This window comes from Thalia democratica, chromosome 6 (assembly GCF_965202585.1).
Source record: "Thalia democratica chromosome 6, ktThaDemo2.hap1.1, whole genome shotgun sequence".
Lineage (NCBI taxonomy): Eukaryota > Metazoa > Chordata > Thaliacea > Salpida > Salpidae > Thalia > Thalia democratica.
This window is the reverse complement of record NC_139170.1, coordinates 35,044,611-35,066,267: the sequence shown is the minus strand read 5'-3', so window position 1 is coordinate 35,066,267 and position 21,657 is coordinate 35,044,611. Positions and strand designations below refer to the sequence as shown.

The 21,657-nt window shown below is 27.5% G+C and overlaps 14 non-coding genes across 14 annotated transcripts; 6 read left to right on the top strand and 8 right to left on the bottom strand.

Moving 5' to 3' along the window:
- Nucleotides 1-199: 199 nt before the first annotated feature.
- Nucleotides 200-273, top strand: Trnat-agu (transfer RNA threonine (anticodon AGU)). Its single transcript has one exon. It is a non-coding gene; the product is annotated as a tRNA-Thr (tRNA).
- An 806-nt stretch (nucleotides 274-1,079) lies between these two features.
- On the top strand, nucleotides 1,080-1,151 carry Trnaw-cca (transfer RNA tryptophan (anticodon CCA)). Its single transcript has one exon. It is a non-coding gene; the product is annotated as a tRNA-Trp (tRNA).
- Nucleotides 1,152-2,218: 1,067 nt separating this feature from the next.
- Trnay-gua (transfer RNA tyrosine (anticodon GUA)) lies at nucleotides 2,219-2,304 on the bottom strand. Its single transcript is given in 2 exon segments — nucleotides 2,219-2,254; nucleotides 2,268-2,304. It is a non-coding gene; the product is annotated as a tRNA-Tyr (tRNA).
- A 2,087-nt stretch (nucleotides 2,305-4,391) lies between these two features.
- On the top strand, nucleotides 4,392-4,472 carry Trnal-uag (transfer RNA leucine (anticodon UAG)). The gene is given in 2 exon segments: nucleotides 4,392-4,429; nucleotides 4,438-4,472. It is a non-coding gene; the product is annotated as a tRNA-Leu (tRNA).
- A 186-nt stretch (nucleotides 4,473-4,658) lies between these two features.
- On the bottom strand, nucleotides 4,659-4,740 carry Trnas-gcu (transfer RNA serine (anticodon GCU)). The gene has a single exon. It is a non-coding gene; the product is annotated as a tRNA-Ser (tRNA).
- Nucleotides 4,741-6,232: 1,492 nt separating this feature from the next.
- On the top strand, nucleotides 6,233-6,305 carry Trnaf-gaa (transfer RNA phenylalanine (anticodon GAA)). The gene has a single exon. It is a non-coding gene; the product is annotated as a tRNA-Phe (tRNA).
- A 3,740-nt stretch (nucleotides 6,306-10,045) lies between these two features.
- Nucleotides 10,046-10,118, bottom strand: Trnaf-gaa (transfer RNA phenylalanine (anticodon GAA)). The gene has a single exon. It is a non-coding gene; the product is annotated as a tRNA-Phe (tRNA).
- Nucleotides 10,119-11,610: 1,492 nt separating this feature from the next.
- On the top strand, nucleotides 11,611-11,692 carry Trnas-gcu (transfer RNA serine (anticodon GCU)). The gene has a single exon. It is a non-coding gene; the product is annotated as a tRNA-Ser (tRNA).
- Nucleotides 11,693-11,878: 186 nt separating this feature from the next.
- On the bottom strand, nucleotides 11,879-11,959 carry Trnal-uag (transfer RNA leucine (anticodon UAG)). Its single transcript is given in 2 exon segments — nucleotides 11,879-11,913; nucleotides 11,922-11,959. It is a non-coding gene; the product is annotated as a tRNA-Leu (tRNA).
- A 2,087-nt stretch (nucleotides 11,960-14,046) lies between these two features.
- Nucleotides 14,047-14,132, top strand: Trnay-gua (transfer RNA tyrosine (anticodon GUA)). The gene is given in 2 exon segments: nucleotides 14,047-14,083; nucleotides 14,097-14,132. It is a non-coding gene; the product is annotated as a tRNA-Tyr (tRNA).
- Nucleotides 14,133-15,201: 1,069 nt separating this feature from the next.
- Trnaw-cca (transfer RNA tryptophan (anticodon CCA)) lies at nucleotides 15,202-15,273 on the bottom strand. The gene has a single exon. It is a non-coding gene; the product is annotated as a tRNA-Trp (tRNA).
- An 807-nt stretch (nucleotides 15,274-16,080) lies between these two features.
- Nucleotides 16,081-16,154, bottom strand: Trnat-agu (transfer RNA threonine (anticodon AGU)). Its single transcript has one exon. It is a non-coding gene; the product is annotated as a tRNA-Thr (tRNA).
- A 2,393-nt stretch (nucleotides 16,155-18,547) lies between these two features.
- Trnag-ucc (transfer RNA glycine (anticodon UCC)) lies at nucleotides 18,548-18,619 on the bottom strand. Its single transcript has one exon. It is a non-coding gene; the product is annotated as a tRNA-Gly (tRNA).
- Nucleotides 18,620-20,275: 1,656 nt separating this feature from the next.
- Trnak-uuu (transfer RNA lysine (anticodon UUU)) lies at nucleotides 20,276-20,348 on the bottom strand. Its single transcript has one exon. It is a non-coding gene; the product is annotated as a tRNA-Lys (tRNA).
- Between the last annotated feature and the right edge of the window lie 1,309 nt (nucleotides 20,349-21,657).

Sequence of the window (21,657 nt, the reverse complement as noted above, 5' to 3'; positions counted from 1 at the left end):
TAAGTTAAACTAAAATTAAAAGCATTTTTTTATTAAAAAAAGTACAAAAGTTATTTACTGTACTTCCAATAAGTTTCAAACTTTAACAAGTGACAATTTGTATTGTATGTAACGTTTTGTATGTTTTCTTACTAGAAGTCGGCATATCGAGTAACGTTTTATTACATTTATAATTTAAAGAATATGCATCTACTCAAGCGGCGCCATGGCTTAGTTGGTTAAAGCGCCTGTCTAGTAAGCAGGAGATCCCGAGTTCGAATCTCGGTGGTGCCTCGCTTACTTATAATTTTTCGATAACAATAAGGCTTTTTAAATTAACTTATTCATATATTAATGCTAATTTTTTTAATTTAAGCCATTTTTTTCAATTTAAACTTCAAAATGATTTTTGTGAGATTAGGGAAAAAGTTACAAGTTAATGTTTAAATTACTTAAAAAAGAAATTTTTAAACAGTTTATAACAGCATTTGAAGTTAAAACATAGTTTTATCAATTAATGAACAGTTAAAGAAAATTACTTTAATCTTTTTTTTTTGATTTTTATGACTTTGCATTTGTACTTTTATTTAACTAAAATTCTTCTTTTATTAAACAATTATTAATAAGCTATCCCATAGCTAACTATAGTATGCTTAAGTTCTATTTTAATACCTAAATAAATTCAGTACAAAAAACTGTAATTTAATTACATAAATTTAATTAAGTCAAACTTTATAAAATAATAAATTAATTAATAATTCTAGCTTTCTTTTAACAAAATTTCTTTAAACTAAGTTTCTTTAAAAAGTAGTATATGCGAGACTCTCGTTAATCGCTATAGAAGTTTAAATTGTAAGCTGTTTTTAAATCTGTAAAAAAACGTAAAAGAAACATCGAATTATTTCATTTACTTATTAATTAATCGAACTATTAATTGATAAAACGTTTGTATTAAAAATAGCAAAATTTATAGCAAATCAGAACAAAGACAAAAGCTGTTTTTGCTAAACGAGCATTTTGATCAACTTAATTACGGTCGCTTTTACAACGTCACGCAAACACTTAAGTTTATAACCCGTGAAGTACATTAATGAATTTGCGGCCTGGTGGCGCAACGGTAGCGCGTCTGACTCCAGATCAGAAGGTTGCGTGTTCAAATCACGTCCGGGTCACTCTTTTCTTATTCGAATTCTTGCTGTTAAGTATTTTATTGTTGCATGTGAATTTGCATCATTGTAATCAATATTTATTTCGATTTTGATAGAAGAAATTAAATTTTTTAGAATTAGAAGTGGCAACAAATAGGTGCAGGTGTAGCAAAATCTTTTAATAGTTGTTTCTACAAACTGTTATTGTAAGAACTTGTGTGATTTACATGTAATCAATGCACTGCACACAAGTAGAATGCGAAGATCCAAACTAAAACTTTGTGTCTATTTAGGTGCAGGAATGTACTTTAACTCAACCCGGGCATGTAGCTAGGTACGTTTATGCAAGACTGCAGAAACGTATAGTTTTGTACGAAAAAAACTAGCTTTTGTTTCAATTCTACAGCTCATAAAGGCCCTACTTTCTAAGCTTATATGTACTCTTTAGCACTTATAGTGTCGTAGAAACTGAACGAATTGGTTCTAATGAAATATGTGGAATTTTCTTCAAAAATAAAAATAATGTTACAAAAATTTGCATCGTTTAATGTTGTTTCTATTGACTACGTTAAATATCTTGAAAATTTCCACAAAAATTCCGAAATTTTTACAGTTAACATTATAACTGTTTTTAAGTTAAAATGTCATTTTCTTATACTTATTTCAATGACAGTTTTACGGGTTTACACAAGTGGCAACACATAAATTACCTTGTATTCAGTTATCACTCATACTTCAACATTCCATTCATTTTTGAAGTATTATCATAACTGCATACTTTCATATTAATTTCAATTACATTAGAGGTAGTTGAAATTGATGTGTTTCCCTAGGACGTTATCACGCGTCATTTCAGATACTTTAGTTTTTTGCAGATTCGTTACTTTTTTGAGCTAGCTACGTCCCTGCTACAACCCAATCATGTAAGATGCTGAAAATAAAGCTTTTTGAGTTTATTGCTTCTTTGAGATAAAGATTTGATTTTTCATAAACAAACAACTACTTTTCATCTTATATATGAATTAAAGATTCATCTAAGAATTTATGCCTTAAATATCAGAACTGACCTAAAACGAAATCAGCAAAAAAATTCCTTCGAGCCGGAGTCGAACCAGCGACCTATGGATTACTAACTACACGCTACAGTCCACCGCTCTACCAACTGAGCTATCGAAGGGTACGCTTCGTATAGTTTTATTGCATTTATAAAATCACGTCTTAATTCCAACTAGCTTTTGTGTAAGTACTGTTAATTATTTTTTCTTGTTTTTATGCAAACACTATGTTTTTTATTAAGTATGTGGTTGTATAACATTTGGTTACTTATCTTTTATCGGGTTTATAACACGATAGAGATGAAATATAGAATAAAATACTAATTACTAGATTTATTTTTGTCTTATAAAACTTAATAAACTTTTCAAGCTACTAAATTATATCTAACCTTTTTATTGCTGTTCCAAACAGTTTTGAGTGAATTGTTTTGATAAAGCTTAACAAAAAAGTCAAAGTTTCTTAAGAAACGTATTTTATAAACAACTATTTTGTATTCATTACTCCATATCAACTAATTTTGACAAAAAAAGTTATTTAGTTTTGTTACTTGTTAGTTGACACTTTATTAATTCTTTCCATATAGGTTTTTTTACGTAGTTTTCATTGTCATATGATTTTTTTTAAATAAATTAAATGGTAATCTATTGATTAGCTTCAAAAAAGTTGTAAACGAAACTTATACATGTTTAACTATTTAAAGAGTAGTTTAATTGTTAGGTGATTTAAATAGTTTCTTTTGATTTATTTTATTTTAACAGCTTATAAAACTTTATTTCAGTTAACTAGCTTGATATGTATGCAGATGTACATAAGGTCTTACATAAATTAAATATTAAGTTAACTCACTAGCTTTTAAAGAACATAGATAACTTTTAAATTGCAAAATAAAAGTATCTTTGTATTTAAATCTCGTAAAAACCTTTTATTTCTGTATAAATAAAAAAAGAATGGGTTTTAGATTTTAAAATTAAATTGATAATTTTACCTATTATTAAAGCTTATAACTAGTAGCATTTACTATGCTTATTTGTAAACTGCTAAGTAACATAGCAACTAAGTAAGTAATGTTTTCAGGTACATAATCATCAGTGTAATGCTTTTTAAGAGTTTTTAAACTCATGAAATAATAAATATACTTTAGTAAAAGATATACAAGTCAACTATAATATTTTGGTTATATCTCATTTAAAAGCTCATTAAATAAAGTTAAACTTTTTTTTTTGTTTTGACTTTAATTTTTTAAGTTATATTGGTAAAAACTTAAAATATTTGATTGTCAGAGCAATAAATTTAAAACCTTTTATAAGTCTTTACCGGGTAGCTGTCAAATATGCACGAAGAATATACTTTTGAACGGCTTAATTTTGCACGAGAGGTCACTTTTGCACAAAGACAATTTCGCACGAGTTAAAAAAATTCTCAACTTGTTTTTATTATTATTAATTTTGTTTTACTATCATGGTTGCCACAAACACTTAACATCGGTAGGTAACTTTTTTAATATTTTTCCTTTTTTATTAGTTTAATTTAAGTGATTTTTTGTGCAAAAATTTACTTTCGTGCAAAATTGTTTTTGTGCAAAACTGTCCTTTCGTGCATTTTTGACCTTTTATGCAAAAACATCTTCGAGCATATTTGACCCGTTTCTGTTTTTACCATACCTAGAACATAACTATTTATATAAAAAAATTTTATGATATCAAAAAATAAAAATAATAAATATTCAAAACTAATTACTCAACCTTTCTGAACAAAATTGTTAAGTTTTAAATATTTTAATCACATTTGTAGAATAAATATGAACCAGTTGATTTAATGATTTGTGAATAAATGTATAAAAGCAAAAAAACTATTTATTTTAAATTGATAAACTAAATAATACTAGACTAAAATGCATTGAACATAAGCAAAACTGAAATCTATGTTTAAGTAATTTTTTAGCCGATATGTTAAAAAATTGAATGTTTTAGATTCTAGATCCAAAATATTATCTTACATCAAATTAAGCCTTAACCTAAAGTTTAACGTTTATGGTATTTTATGGTATAATTTAATATTGACAGATATTATCTTTTTTCAATCAATAACTAACATGGAATTATCAAGGAAGTCGCTTGATTTCACTGAAACCATAAACATGTTTTGCTTTGTGACGTAATAATGCTCAATAGTAAATATATAAATCTTACATGTAGCTCTCACACGTGTGGTAGAGTGGCCGAGTGGTCTAAGGCGCTGGATTTAGGCTCAGTCATTTCGATGGCGCGGGTTCGAATCCCGTCTCTGCCAATATTTTTAACTATGTGTTTTTTGTAAGCAAAAGCGTTTCTAATAAAAGTGTTTTGAAGATTAATTTCATTAAAAAAATATATTTAACAATGCTTATATTATTTACCGTACAATTAGTTTGTCACATTTCATCAGGTAAAATTGAACGACGATTTGAATAATTAAAAAATTTATAGAATAAGAAAACGACGGAGATGGGATTCGAACCCACGCGTGCAGAGCACAATGGATTAGCAGTCCATCGCCTTAACCACTCGGCCACCCCGTCTTGTATGCAAAGCTGTTTCTAGGGAATATAAATGTAGTAGCTAGAAAAAACGTAACAACTGAGTATGTAGTTTATTGCACGGTTTTATACCTTAGTAATATTACATTAAACTTTGCGTTTTAGTATTTTTCAAATTTTTATTCCTTTGTTTTTTTACTTTAAAGTTTAATCAACCTTTCAATCGTGACGTCATTCTCCGCACGCTAGTAAAATCTATAACACGAAAAACCTTTTGCGGCTGTAGCTCAGACATTGAAGTTTGATTAAAGTCGAAAACAAATAAACACTAGACAATTGTTGAAGAGCTAATTGAAATTTTGAACTTCATGCACGGCTCGTCCCTTTTAATCAAGAAAGTTTCTAACTCACAGTCTAATTGAAACATCTTACTTTTGACTATTCTTTAAATCCTCTAATTTATATACAACCTTGTTTCTAAGAGTTACACGTTTATAGATTTCTTTGTTGCAAAAATCTGAAAAATTTCAATTTTTGTTTATTATATCTTACTTGACAATGTGAAGTCAACGTAGTCGAAAAATCAGTTTTGTGAGCCAAGTTATGGGTAAAGACAAAATAATTAAAACATTCAAAGTAAACCGAGGTAAAACTTAAAGATTGATAAGCGAGTGCAAATTGTGTCAATAAAAAGTCCGTACAACTTCAACTACTTCTATGACGTAATATCAGTAGATTTATAAACGCTAAAAACTGATTGAAATCCTGTAGGTCAGATGGTACAGCGTGCGCTTAGCAAATGCGAGATACCGGAATCGAATCTCCAATTTCATTTTGTATAGAAATGTATACCTCTTCTCGTTTTGAAACTAAACACTATATAAATTGATGCTACAATTTTTGCCATATTTTAAACTTTTATTCTTCATTTTTTGAAAGGTTTGTTTTGTAAAAGTAGGTTAGTTTATTTGATTAAGCAAAGAAAGACAAATTACTTACATTCGTTTCAATAATTAATTTATATAATAAGTTTAACGAAAACAAAATTCACAGATATATTTTTAATGTGTTATTTTAGCTGCAAACCCAAATAGAATGTAAGTTTATACTGTTTATTTTTTTTTGCATTACTAAAACTAAAAAATTTATTGTTTTGAAAACTTTTTTTTATATAGCCTTACCAAGTTCAGTTAGAAAGTTTTTTTAGCTGTAAGTACCAGCCAAAAATAGATATTAGTAAAGTTTAGTTTATAACCGTGCCGTTGATAAACACAACTACAATAAACTTTAAGTTTTGAATGAGCTCTTTAACAAAATATCAAAACTATTAAAAATTATATAATCTATGAATAAGTATATTTTAAATATTTTAAACTTTGTTTATTAAGACTTAATCAATACATTTATCAATAAAAATGAAATGTAATTGTAGTGGTTTTAAAAGCGCAATTAAAACTTAAAAAAATAAATAGGTGTACTTTAAATTCTGAACTTACTGCAGTTTATAAACAGTACGTAATGCTAACTTGCACAAGCCTCGATAGCTCAGTCGGGAGAGCGTCAGACTGAAGATCTGAAGGTCCCTGGTTCAATCCCGGGTCGAGGCATCGTTTTTCTTGATTGTTTTAAGATTTTTACTTCAAATTTTAAGTTGTGTTGAAAATTATCGTTATCATTAGAATATTTTACTTTATACTAATTGTTATAAGCGTTAAAAAAGATGTAGTTTGATTTTTGTACTGGTTTTAGCTAAAAAGTTTAAACATAAGTCACTCATTTAAAAAAGGTTTATTAATTTCGTTTAGCTCATCATCAGAATAAACTTGCTAAAAACTGATAATATTATAGTGTAAATTTAGTTATAAACAGTAATTATGAAATACCTAGTTAAAAATTGTTACGTCATAAAGCATAAAATTCTGTTTAAAATGTTTAAATTAATGTTGAATTATACTTATGTATTTGAAGTTGTTTGTAAAACATAACTGTTAAAACAAAAACATTTAAGACAGTAGAAATTTTACCTGAAACATAACTAGGTCGTCCTAATCATCAACAAAATTTTAATTGAAGAGATAATGGTCATAATCATAATTAAAATTATCGTCAACATTATCAAGATAGAGATAATGTTAAACCAAAAAATCATACAATGGGAATGGTAATAATAATTATAATAGAGCACAATGTTTGTCATGTCATCAATATTTACTCACAAAAACATCTTATACAACCAAAGCGTCACAAACAACCAAAAAAAAGTTAATATAACCAAAAAAAATAAACTAAAGCAGTTTGAGTAACTGGTCAAGTAGTATGGTTTAATGTTCGCAAAGGTTACGGTTTTAATCATCGAGATGATTGTAATATTTTTGTTCATTATACAGCTATCGTCAAAAACAACCCTAACAAATTTCTAAGGTCTTTTGCTCAAGGAGAAAAAGTCCAGTTTTATAGTGTTTTAGGTAAAAATATTATGATAGAGGCTGCAAACGTGACAGGTCCTAATGGTAAAACAGTTCAAGGGTCTAAGTACGCTGTAGATAAAAGTTCAAACTACAACCAAGAGTTCACCAAAAAAATATTAAACCATAATTTTAGTAATCTCCAACTGCAGAAAAGTCGTCATTAAAAATAAACTATTTAAGCTTTTTCGTGACATGCTGCTCTCGCCTGACGTGGAAACGTTGAGATGTTCGACCTACGAATTCATTTCCGCAATGGCGTTTAAATATGTATATTATGTTACTTAAATCATGGATAGGTGTGGCATTTTTAACAATTCCGTTAAGCGGATGGTTTGTGTTGACACAACACGTAGCGAAACGCTATTAAAGATGGATTTTACAGCTAATGAAGCTTGCTTAGCCAGTCTTATTCAGTCTTCACCCATATCAGGAAGGCGGATGTAGACTGGGCAAGGATGTGGGCCGAAAAGAGGGTAAGTAGTTCTTTTTGGACTGAGCTGCCTTAGTTGTCTTCTTGGATACTGTTTCGGGCTAACCTAATAAGAGAAAAATTTTGTAAATGTTGTCAAGTTCTAGATCCAAAAAGTCGGCCGTGCAAATTTTAATAGCTCTGTTAGTTATGCATTGTATGATCTTCAATTTTTGTTTGGTGGGGCAGAACGAGTTCCAGGAAATGTAGTGTGGACTAAAATTTTCTTATCTGTACACAGAAGTAGAAAATGTGTTGTTGCTGTTTCTAGTTGTTAATTATTGTCGACTTTTTGTAATTTTTTTTTTTGTTTCACGTAAAATTTCTACTATCTAAATGTTTTGTTTTAACAGTTTTGTTTTACTAACAACTTCAAATTCATAAGTATAACTCAACTTTAATTTAAACATTTAAACATTTTAAACAGACTTTTCTGCTTTATGACGTAACAATTTTTAGCTAGGTATTTCAAAATTACTGTTTATAACTAAATTTACACTATAATATTATCAGTTTTTAGCAAGTTTATTCTGATGATGAGCTAAACGAATTTAATTGTTAAACCTTTTAAAATAAGTGACTTATGTTTGAACTATTCAGTTAAAAAATTTTTAGTGGTTATAAATAAAATAACTGCGCTCTATGTTACAGTAATTTAGCTCTATTTTATAACAATTGGCTTCTATTAAAAATAATTGTGCTTAATATTTAAATAATTGGCATTTTTCATTATTATTGTGCTTTTTTAAAATAGTGTAAAACTGATTTTGTGGTTGATTTTTATTTATTTTTTTATTAAAACTGATTTAACACATAAATCGATTAAAGTCAAATTGAAGAATAGCAATTGAAAAACTGCTTTGCGGTGAAACTGTGTAACTACTTTCAACTTTGACCGTTAATTTTAATGATACTTGTCCGGTTCTTAAATAAACGAAAAACCTAGTTCTTTCCGTATAATGATCTTTATAGAACATTCTACCAGCACATCAAAAAGATATACTTAAGATATTCTTTTAATAACAGTTAGTAAAAAAAAAACAACTAAAATAAGGATGCACAAAACAAAAGTGTACAATATTAACATAAGTTCTAGTACACAAATATCTCTAATTCAATGTTCAATAATGGCTTAAAACATTGAGAAACTATGCCGTACTAAAAGAAATTGTCAGCATTATCCTTTAAACCCATTATTTTAAACAAAATAAAAAAAATTCTCAGCAGTTAAAGATGCATTGAAAAGAAAACTAATAGTTTTAACACTTTCTAAAAAACACATGAAACATTCAAATTTTGTTTCCAATTTACAACAATATAGTTTCTCAATATTTAAAACTGAAACTTTAATAAACAAAGTAGATAACATTTTCTTTAAAACATTTTCCAAAACAATAAGTAGTGTAATAAAGTAGTGTACTAAATTATGGTTTAATATTTTTTTGGTGAACTCTTGGTTGTAGTTTGAACTTTTATCTACAGCGTACTTAGACCCTTGAACTGTTTTACCATTAGGACCTGTCACGTTTGCAGCCTCTATTATAATATTTTTACCTAAAACACTATAAAACTGGACTTTTTCTCCTTGAGCAAAAGACCTTAGAAATCTGTTAGGGTTGTTTTTGACGATAGCTGTATAATGAACAAAAATATTACAATCATCTCGATGATTAAAACCGTAACCTTTGCGAACATTAAACCATACTACTTGACCAGTTACTCAAACTGCTTTAGTTTATTTTTTTTGGTTATATTAACTTTTTTTTTGGTTGTTTGTGACGCTTTGGTTGTATAAGATGTTTTTGTGAGTAAATATTGATGACATGACAAACATTGCGCTCTATTATAATTATTATTACCATTCCCATTGTATAATTTTTTAGTTTAACATTATCTCTATCTTGATAATGTTGACGATAATTTTAATTATGATTATGACCATTATCTCTTCAATTAAAATTTTGTTGATGATTAGGACGACCTAGTTATGTTTCAGGTAAAATTTCTACTGTCTTAAATGTTTTTGTTTTAACAGTTATGTTTTACAAACAACTTCAAATACATAAGTATAATTCAACATTAATTTAAACATTTTAAACAGAATTTTATGCTTTATGACGTAACAATTTTTAACTAGGTATTTCATAATTACTGTTTATAACTAAATTTACACTATAATATTATCAGTTTTTAGCAAGTTTATTCTGATGATGAGCTAAACGAAATTAATAAACCTTTTTAAATGAGTGACTTATGTTTAAACTTTTTAGCTAAAACCAGTACAAAAATCAAACTACATCTTTTTTAACGCTTATAACAATTAGAATAAAGTAAAATATTCTAATGACAACGATAATTTTCAGCACAACTTAAAATTTGAAGTAAAAATCTTAAAACAATTAAAAGACGATGACTCGACCCGGGATTGAACCAGGGACCTTCAGATCTTCAGTCTGACGCTCTCCCGACTGAGCTATCGAGGCTTGTGCAAGTTAGCATTACGTACTGTTTATAAACTGCAGTAAGTTCAGAATTTAAAGTACACCTATTTATTTTTTTAAGTTTTAATTGCGCTTTTAAAACCACTACAATTACATTTCATTTTTATTGATAAATGTATTGATTAAGTCTTAATAAACAAAGTTTAAAATATTTAAAGTATACTTATTCATAGATTATATAATTTTTAATAGTTTTGATATTTTGTTAAAGAGCTCATTCAAAACTTAAAGTTTATTGTAGTTGTGTTTATCAACGGCACGGTTATAAACTAAACTTTACTAATATCTATTTTTGGCTGGTACTTACAGCTAAAAAAACTTTCTAACTGAACTTGGTAAGGCTATATAAAAAAAAGTTTTCAAAACAATAAATTTTTTAGTTTTAGTAATGCAAAAAAAAATAAACAGTATAAACTTACATTCTATTTGGGTTTGCAGCTAAAATAACACATTAAAAATATATCTGTGAATTTTGTTTTCGTTAAACTTATTATATAAATTAATTATTGAAACGAATGTAAGTAATTTGTCTTTCTTTGCTTAATCAAATAAACTAACCTACTTTTACAAAACAAACCTTTCAAAAAATGAAGAATAAAAGTTTAAAATATGGCAAAAATTGTAGCATCAATTTATATAGTGTTTAGTTTCAAAACGAGAAGAGGTATACATTTCTATACAAAATGAAATTGGAGATTCGATTCCGGTATCTCGCATTTGCTAAGCGCACGCTGTACCATCTGACCTACAGGATTTCAATCAGTTTTTAGCGTTTATAAATCTACTGATATTACGTCATAGAAGTAGTTGAAGTTGTACGGACTTTTTATTGACACAATTTGCACTCGCTTATCAATCTTTAAGTTTTACCTCGGTTTACTTTGAATGTTTTAATTATTTTGTCTTTACCCATAACTTGGCTCACAAAACTGATTTTTCGACTACGTTGACTTCACATTGTCAAGTAAGATATAATAAACAAAAATTGAAATTTTTCAGATTTTTGCAACAAAGAAATCTATAAACGTGTAACTCTTAGAAACAAGGTTGTATATAAATTAGAGGATTTAAAGAATAGTCAAAAGTAAGATGTTTCAATTAGACTGTGAGTTAGAAACTTTCTTGATTAAAAGGGACGAGCCGTGCATGAAGTTCAAAATTTCAATTAGCTCTTCAACAATTGTCTAGTGTTTATTTGTTTTCGACTTTAATCAAACTTCAATGTCTGAGCTACAGCCGCAAAAGGTTTTTCGTGTTATAGATTTTACTAGCGTGCGGAGAATGACGTCACGATTGAAAGGTTGATTAAACTTTAAAGTAAAAAAACAAAGGAATAAAAATTTGAAAAATACTAAAACGCAAAGTTTAATGTAATATTACTAAGGTATAAAACCGTGCAATAAACTACATACTCAGTTGTTACGTTTTTTCTAGCTACTACATTTATATTCCCTAGAAACAGCTTTGCATACAAGACGGGGTGGCCGAGTGGTTAAGGCGATGGACTGCTAATCCATTGTGCTCTGCACGCGTGGGTTCGAATCCCATCTCCGTCGTTTTCTTATTCTATAAATTTTTTAATTATTCAAATCGTCGTTCAATTTTACCTGATGAAATGTGACAAACTAATTGTACGGTAAATAATATAAGCATTGTTAAATATATTTTTTTAATGAAATTAATCTTCAAAACACTTTTATTAGAAACGCTTTTGCTTACAAAAAACACATAGTTAAAAATATTGGCAGAGACGGGATTCGAACCCGCGCCATCGAAATGACTGAGCCTAAATCCAGCGCCTTAGACCACTCGGCCACTCTACCACACGTGTGAGAGCTACATGTAAGATTTATATATTTACTATTGAGCATTATTACGTCACAAAGCAAAACATGTTTATGGTTTCAGTGAAATCAAGCGACTTCCTTGATAATTCCATGTTAGTTATTGATTGAAAAAAGATAATATCTGTCAATATTAAATTATACCATAAAATACCATAAACGTTAAACTTTAGGTTAAGGCTTAATTTGATGTAAGATAATATTTTGGATCTAGAATCTAAAACATTCAATTTTTTAACATATCGGCTAAAAAATTACTTAAACATAGATTTCAGTTTTGCTTATGTTCAATGCATTTTAGTCTAGTATTATTTAGTTTATCAATTTAAAATAAATAGTTTTTTTGCTTTTATACATTTATTCACAAATCATTAAATCAACTGGTTCATATTTATTCTACAAATGTGATTAAAATATTTAAAACTTAACAATTTTGTTCAGAAAGGTTGAGTAATTAGTTTTGAATATTTATTATTTTTATTTTTTGATATCATAAAATTTTTTTATATAAATAGTTATGTTCTAGGTATGGTAAAAACAGAAACGGGTCAAATATGCTCGAAGATGTTTTTGCATAAAAGGTCAAAAATGCACGAAAGGACAGTTTTGCACAAAAACAATTTTGCACGAAAGTAAATTTTTGCACAAAAAATCACTTAAATTAAACTAATAAAAAAGGAAAAATATTAAAAAAGTTACCTACCGATGTTAAGTGTTTGTGGCAACCATGATAGTAAAACAAAATTAATAATAATAAAAACAAGTTGAGAATTTTTTTAACTCGTGCGAAATTGTCTTTGTGCAAAAGTGACCTCTCGTGCAAAATTAAGCCGTTCAAAAGTATATTCTTCGTGCATATTTGACAGCTACCCGGTAAAGACTTATAAAAGGTTTTAAATTTATTGCTCTGACAATCAAATATTTTAAGTTTTTACCAATATAACTTAAAAAATTAAAGTCAAAACAAAAAAAAAAGTTTAACTTTATTTAATGAGCTTTTAAATGAGATATAACCAAAATATTATAGTTGACTTGTATATCTTTTACTAAAGTATATTTATTATTTCATGAGTTTAAAAACTCTTAAAAAGCATTACACTGATGATTATGTACCTGAAAACATTACTTACTTAGTTGCTATGTTACTTAGCAGTTTACAAATAAGCATAGTAAATGCTACTAGTTATAAGCTTTAATAATAGGTAAAATTATCAATTTAATTTTAAAATCTAAAACCCATTCTTTTTTTATTTATACAGAAATAAAAGGTTTTTACGAGATTTAAATACAAAGATACTTTTATTTTGCAATTTAAAAGTTATCTATGTTCTTTAAAAGCTAGTGAGTTAACTTAATATTTAATTTATGTAAGACCTTATGTACATCTGCATACATATCAAGCTAGTTAACTGAAATAAAGTTTTATAAGCTGTTAAAATAAAATAAATCAAAAGAAACTATTTAAATCACCTAACAATTAAACTACTCTTTAAATAGTTAAACATGTATAAGTTTCGTTTACAACTTTTTTGAAGCTAATCAATAGATTACCATTTAATTTATTTAAAAAAAATCATATGACAATGAAAACTACGTAAAAAAACCTATATGGAAAGAATTAATAAAGTGTCAACTAACAAGTAACAAAACTAAATAACTTTTTTTGTCAAAATTAGTTGATATGGAGTAATGAATACAAAATAGTTGTTTATAAAATACGTTTCTTAAGAAACTTTGACTTTTTTGTTAAGCTTTATCAAAACAATTCACTCAAAACTGTTTGGAACAGCAATAAAAAGGTTAGATATAATTTAGTAGCTTGAAAAGTTTATTAAGTTTTATAAGACAAAAATAAATCTAGTAATTAGTATTTTATTCTATATTTCATCTCTATCGTGTTATAAACCCGATAAAAAATAAGTAACCAAATGTTATACAACCATATACTTAATAAAAAACATAGTGTTTGCATAAAAACAAGAAAAAATAATTAACAGTACTTACACAAAAGCTAGTTGGAATTAAGACGTGATTTTATAAATGCAATAAAACTATAGGAAGCGTACCCTTCGATAGCTCAGTTGGTAGAGCGGTGGACTGTAGCGTGTAGTTAGTAATCCATAGGTCGCTGGTTCGACTCCGGCTCGAAGGAATTTTTTTGGTGATTTTGTTTTAGGTCAGTTCTGATATTTAAGGCATAAATTCTTAGATGAATCTTTAATTCATATATAAGATGAAAAGTAGTTGTTTGTTTATGAAAAATCAAATCTTTATCTCAAAGAAGCAATAAACTCAAAAAGCTTTATTTTCAGCATCTTACATGATTGGGTTGTAGCAGGGACGCAGCTAGCTCAAAAAAGTAACGAATCTGCAAAAAACTAAAGTATCTGAAATGACGCGTGATAACGTCCTAGGGAAACACATCAATTTCAACTACCTCTAATGTAATTGAAATTAATATGAAAGTATGCAGTTATGATAATACTTCAAAAATGAATGGAATGTTGAAGTATGAGTGATAACTGAATACAAGGTAATTTATGTGTTGCCACTTGTGTAAACCCGTAAAACTGTCATTGAAATAAGTATAAGAAAATGACAATTTAACTTAAAAACAGTTATAATGTTAACTGTAAAAATTTCGGAATTTTTGTGGAAATTTTCAAGATATTTAACGTAGTCAATAGAAACAACATTAAACGATGCAAATTTTTGTAACATTATTTTTATTTTTGAAGAAAATTCCACATATTTCATTAGAACCAATTCGTTCAGTTTCTACGACACTATAAGTGCTAAAGAGTACATATAAGCTTAGAAAGTAGGGCCTTTATGAGCTGTAGAATTGAAACAAAAGCTAGTTTTTTTTTCGTACAAAACTATACGTTTCTGCAGTCTTGCATAAACGTACCTAGCTACATGCCCGGGTTGAATTAAAGTACATTCCTGCACCTAAATAGACACAAAGTTTTAGTTTGGATCTTCGCATTCTACTTGTGTGCAGTGCATTGATTATATGTAAATCACACAAGTTCTTACAATAACAGTTTGTAGAAACAACTGTTAAAAGATTTTGCTACACCTGCACCTATTTGTTGCCACTTCTAATTCTAAAAAATTTAATTTTTTCTATCAAAATCGAAATAAATATTGGTTACAATGATGCAAATTCACATGCAACAATAAAATACTTAACAGCAAGAATTCGAATAAGAAAAGAGTGACCCGGACGTGATTTGAACACGCAACCTTCTGATCTGGAGTCAGACGCGCTACCGTTGCGCCACCAGGCCGCAAATTCATTGATGTACTTCACGGGTTATAAACTTAAGTGTTTGCGTGACGTTGTAAAAGCGACCGTAATTAAGTTGATCAAAATGCTTATTTAGCAAAAACAGCTTTTGTCTTTGTTCTGATTTGCTATAAATTTTGCTATTTTTAATACAAAAGTTTTATCAATTAATAATTCGATTAATTAATGAGTAAATGAAATAATTCGATGTTTCTTTTACGTTTTTTTACAGATTTAAAAACAGCTTACAATTTAAACTTCTATAGCGATTAACGAGAGTCTCGCATATACTACTTTTTAAAGAAACTTAGTTTAAAGAAATTTTGTTAAAAGAAAGCTAGAATTATTAATTAATTTATTATTTTATAAAGTTTGACTTAATTAAATTTATGTAATTAAATTACAGTTTTTTGTACTGAATTTATTTAGGTATTAAAATAGAACTTAAGCATACTATAGTTATCTATGGGATAGCTTATTAATAATTGTTTAATAAAAGAAGAATTTTAGTTAAATAAAAGTACAAATGCAAAGTCATAAAAATCAAAAAAAAAAGATTAAAGTAATTTTTTTTTAACTGTTCATTAATTGATAAAACTATGTTTTAACTTCAAATGCTGTTATAAACTGTTTAAAAATTTCTTTTTTAAGTAATTTAAACATTAACTTGTAACTTTTTCCCTAATCTCACAAAAATCATTTTGAAGTTTAAATTGAAAAAAATGGCTTAAATTAAAAAAATTAGCATTAATATATGAATAAGTTAATTTAAAAAACCTTATTTTCATCGAAAAGTTATAAGGTAGCGAGGCACCACCGAGATTCGAACTCGGGATCTCCTGTTTACTAGACAGGCGCTTTAACCAACTAAGCCATGGCGCCGCTTGAGTAGATGCATGTTCTTTAAATTATAAATGTAATGAAACGTTACTCGATATGCCGACTTCTAGTAAGAAAACATACAAAACGTTACATACAATACAAATTCTCACTTGTTAAAGTTTGAAACTTATTGGAAGTACAGTCAATAACTTTTGTACTTTTTTTAATAAAAAAATGCTTTTAATTTTAGTTTAACTTATATTATTTAAATTATTCTTATACTTAAAAGGGCTGCTTTAGTTTGAAAACTTTTATTATAAGTTAGTTTATAATTTGTCTCAACACTAATTATAACAATACTCTGTGAAATGAGTAAACTAAGTTGTATACAAGGTTGGTTATTTGTTTTTTTCTTTCATTAAACAAAATTTTATTTTTTGAAAGTAAGTCGCCCGGAACGACTACGTAACACTGTTAGTTAACTTAACCTTATATGTACTTACTTTAACCTTACACTTACTTTTACCTTCAACAAAAACATCGGCGAAAGTCTGCAGAGCAAACGCCTGGACTTTTGTATGCCGTGAGACAATACTTTAACCTTATACTTACTTTAACCTTATACTCACTTTAAGCTTATACTGTTACTTTAACCATATACCTACTTTAACCTTATACTGTTACTGTAACCTTATGCTATTACTTTAACCTTATACTATTACTTTAACCTAATACTATTACTTTAAGCTCATACTGCTACTTTAAGCTTATACTGTTACTTTAACCATATACCTACTTTAACCTTATACTGTTACTGTAACCTTATACAGTGCTTATTCACTTATCCGGACACGTTGGGCAAGATTTTTCTGCAAACGTGTCCGGATAACTACAAAAAATATTTTTTTATATATAATAATATAACTGCTAATAATATAACAATGCATAATAAAAGTCTTATGGTAAAAACAAATACATAGCAATTGTAAGTAATATAAAATAAAATGATAAATAATAAAAGCTAAACTTAAGGTTAACTAATTTGTTTTTTCTATGGTAGAAAAACATCAGACTTACTAACCCTCTGCAACTATAAACATTTTTCAAGGGTTAAGCAAGCAAAATTCATCATTTGTAATTGCACCTGCCCTAAATATTAATTTGAAAAAATATTAATTTTTGTTTAGAGAAAATATAAACTAAGTTTATGCTTAAAAATAAAAAATAATGTAAACCTATCTCTTTAAATGAAATGAAAGACTTTTTTTTAATTAAAAAAACAGACAGGAAGAAAACGGGAAACTTTAACTAAGTTTAAAGTCAATTTAACGGAAACATATCACTTTTAGCAAACTAGCTTTAATTGGAAGTTTTACTAAAATTAGAAATAATATACGTTTGTTTTATAGTTTTTCCACGTTTTTCAGCAGAAAACTTATGGAATTTAAAAAGTTGGGAAACTTTTTGAATGAATTTTTGTGTTTACTTTTGAAATTTTTTTGAATTTTTTTCTGACCGAAACTGTCCGGATAAGTGAGCGTCCGGAAAAGTTAAGTCCGGATAAGTGAATAAACACTGTACTATTATTTTAACATTATACTATTACTTAAAGGTTATCCTTACCTTAATTTTATACTGTTATTTTAACTTTTTACTCACTTTAAGCTTATGCTGTTACTTTAACTTTATACTATTACTTTAACCTTATACTTACTTTGACCTTATAATTACTTTAACCTTTTGCTTACTTAAACCTTTTACCTGCTTTAATCTTATATGCTCATTGGCAGCAAGACACTAGTCAGTACCTATTATGTTACACATATACACAGTTATATTTATTCTATGACGTCATAATGCTGGTAGTTTTAATCACACCGTAGGAATAACCTAATTTGAAAGTCAGATAGCTATTAAAGTTTGTTTCCACATAAAAATAGTTAGTCATCTAACACATGGGTGGGCAACTTATGGCCCGCTGGTTGGATCCGATCAGAAGAAAGAAAGTTACAAGACCGCCAAAATCCGACACTCGAATGCCTGCAAAGATATAAACTTGGTCCGCTAAACCAAACTTTCAAACTTACACTATATATTCTTTGGTTTAAAGTTGGTTGTTAAAGTTTTAAGTTTAGGTAAAAACATGACGTAACATATTAACTTTACCGTGAAAACGTTTAGCTTTTCAAAATATAAAGGTCGAGACGGATGTTATTTTAGCAGAAAACAAAATTTCAATTTCTTTTCAAGTAAAGAAAAAATTACATTACTTGCTGCTTACAAATTTCAAAAATCAGAAGTTTATTACAAAGCAATGTTTCTCTCTTCTGAGACGGTAAGTAATAATAGTTGTGAAAATAATATAAACACTAAAGAAGATATAAAGGTTAAACTTCAGTTTTAGAAAAAAAATATGGTCTTTTTGCTACTGTTTCAAAGACCTAAACGAAAAATGCGTCGACCGGGAGTCGAACCCGGAACTAGTGCTTGGAAGGCACCAATGCTAACCGTTACACCATCGACGCTTGTGTCTAACTCATGGAATTAAGGAATATATACTTATCTACCGCTATTAACTGTCTTACAAGCGTTAAGAGAAATTGCTAAGGTTAGACTAGAGTAAATTTACTCGCGGCATCAAACCAATAATTTTATAAAGACATAAATGTGCTTGTCGTTGTGGCCGAGTGGTTAAGGCGATTGACTAGGTTCGAGTCCTTCCGACGACGCTTTTTACCAAGTTTTAGTTGTCATTAACTAGTTCGTAATATTTTTGCTTCATCTGCATGACTAAAGTTAAGTTTTTGCTTTTAGTTTAAATTCACAACTAGATCATTATATCTGTAATAGATTTAATTAGTTAGTTGTAATTAAAACATGTTATATATTTTCTATTAGTATTAAAATAATATATATTTAAGCATTTTTCTTTGTCATTTCATAATAAATAAGATTGAAAAGTATGATACTTTAGAATGAAAATATAAAAAGATGGAGTTATGATTTATTAATAGTTTTTAACAAACTGTATCAAGTAATTATTTCATAGTTGTAAGAAAAAACTATTTCCATAAAAGCTCAAATTCAAAATTAAAGTTAATATATGTTAAAACAAGTAATTGTTTTATTAGTTTTCTCGTTTAGGAAAAAATTCTTAATTAGTAATATAAAAACCTTAAGTTTGCAAATTAAAATAGTTCTATAGTTAAAAAAGAAGTTAATAAAGTTTTGTGGAACCAAGTACAGTTGTAGTAGTGTTTTCATTGTTTTTTAATTGAAAATAAACCATTCTGTTTTAAATTTATCAGTTTAATAAAACAAAATGTAGTTTGCTTGCAGCTAGTTTTTTTTTTAAGTTTGCATAAAAAAGTTGTAAATTTTGTTAACATTTTATTAGGCTTAATTATTTTTAAATATTGACCAAAAACGTTGTTATTTAGAGCTGTTTGAAAGCTTTGTATGTGCAAAAATATTTTAATCGTTAAATGAAACTTTTATTTAACTTTTTTTTTAGATTAGTTTTAATTAGATGCACATATTTTAATAATTTAAAAATAGAAATCTTAACACCACATTTATCTAAATCTTTAAAAAATTCTAAATAAAAGAAATATTACAGCTCTCTACTACTCATATAAGTAATTTATTAAAAAGTTGTAAGCATAATTAGACTTATGCATTAAGGAAAGCACATAAAAATAAAGTTTATTATGTTTAGTACCAGGCTGAACAATACTTCTTACAAATAGTTTCAAAAAATGTTTTTAACTTTATATATAAAGAAGTAAATATTTATTCAATTTCTATTTAGTTAAATCAGCTGAAAAAAGATAGAAAAAAGTGCTTTTTAAGCAGTTTATTGTATATATTTTTCAACATAAACAATAGTCAATTTAAAACAATTTAAATTTAATAGCTTATAGTAGTTTGAGATGAAGTAAAACATTACAAACTTATTAAACTTTTTATAAAGCACAACTTCAATTTAATTTAAGCTTAATAAAAAAATGTATTTATAAACCCTACACTTTGGAATTAATTATAAACAGAATTACTTAGTAATTAGTGCTGTTCTCAGACGTTTTTTACTATATAAATGTTATTTAAAGATAATTTTTCACTATGTGTGCACTTTAATACAGTGTTTGTTTTACACTAATTGAAAAAAAAAATTAAAAAGGAGCCTGACAGGGGACTTGAACCCCTGACCGTTGGATTAAAAGTCCAACGCTCTACCGACTGAGCTAGCCAGGCTCATACATCCAATTAAAATAACAATGTGTATACTTATAAGCTAAACAACGTTTAATGTATACTTTCGTTTTCGAAGTGATGTAACATTAATAGTTAACCATGAACATAAAATTTGGTTTATACGTTTTTTTGATTAATAAGTTTAAACAAATAAAAAACAATTTTTTGGTGAAAAAAGTTTTTATTTCAAGTTTCAATTTTTACTTTTATAAAATTATTGTTTAAATTACTAAATTACCTTCTTAAAATAGTTACAATGTTTTTTTTTTCTTTTTTAGTTTTTCTGTTTTAGTAAAAGCAAATCAAATTATGTAGTAAAACTTTTATATGATTTTTTTTAAATTATATGAATAAATGACAAAAATTAAGTGTAATTAATTTTAGTAATGATTTTTTTTTCTTATTTTTGATTTTAGTTCATTTAAAATAAAGTTTATCTCTTGGTGAAGCGTTTCACCAGACTTAATTCTCCTTGCTTTCATGAAGGCGAGTTGAAAACACTTCAAAATACTTTTCTTTCCCTTGCCGATCCAGGTAACTTAGTTTCGAAAGTTATAACAAGAAATAGAAGTTCAACAGCTTTAAAAATGATTGGCCCCCAGAAGTGTCCAGTTAACTTAAAACTTCCTTATCTTGGAAATACTTTTGAAAGGTTTTCTAAGAAAATTTCTGAGGAAATAAACTAGGTTTTCAGCTCTGTTCATTTAAGAACAGTTTTGTATACTGATCAACCTCTAAGTGGAATTTACAAAGATGTTTCTCCCTCCCATGAAAAAAGTAACATCATCTATAAATTTTGTTGTCACTGTGGTAGTAACTACGTGGGAAAAACATCTCAAAGGTTTCATGTAAGAATCGATCAGCATGTTCCGAAAATTTTGAAAAGCTGGTTTGGTGGTCGTTCGGAGAAACTAACGAAAAAGTACTTCTCGCCGATTGGGCAACATTTGTTGGACAACCCGGAATGTGCTAAAAACTATAAAAATTAGAACTGTTCAGTCTTAGTGAGAGCCTAGAACTCTTTTCAGTTACATATTCTGGAAGCCTTATGCATTCAATCTTTAAGGCCTAGTTTATGTAAGCAGAAAAAGTTTGTATATCTGACTAGACTTTTAAAATCCTATATTAAGTAATTTTAAAGTAATTAGTTTCCCGTTAAAATTTTTTAAAGGGTAGTTTTATTTTCATTTTTATCGCTGGTTCGTTTTAGTTTGGTTTTAATCTAACGAGTTTTATTTGTACAGCAAAGTTCTATAGTATGAGCTTTAAGTTAGTTTTAACATTCCATTATTACGTCATTTTATATTTT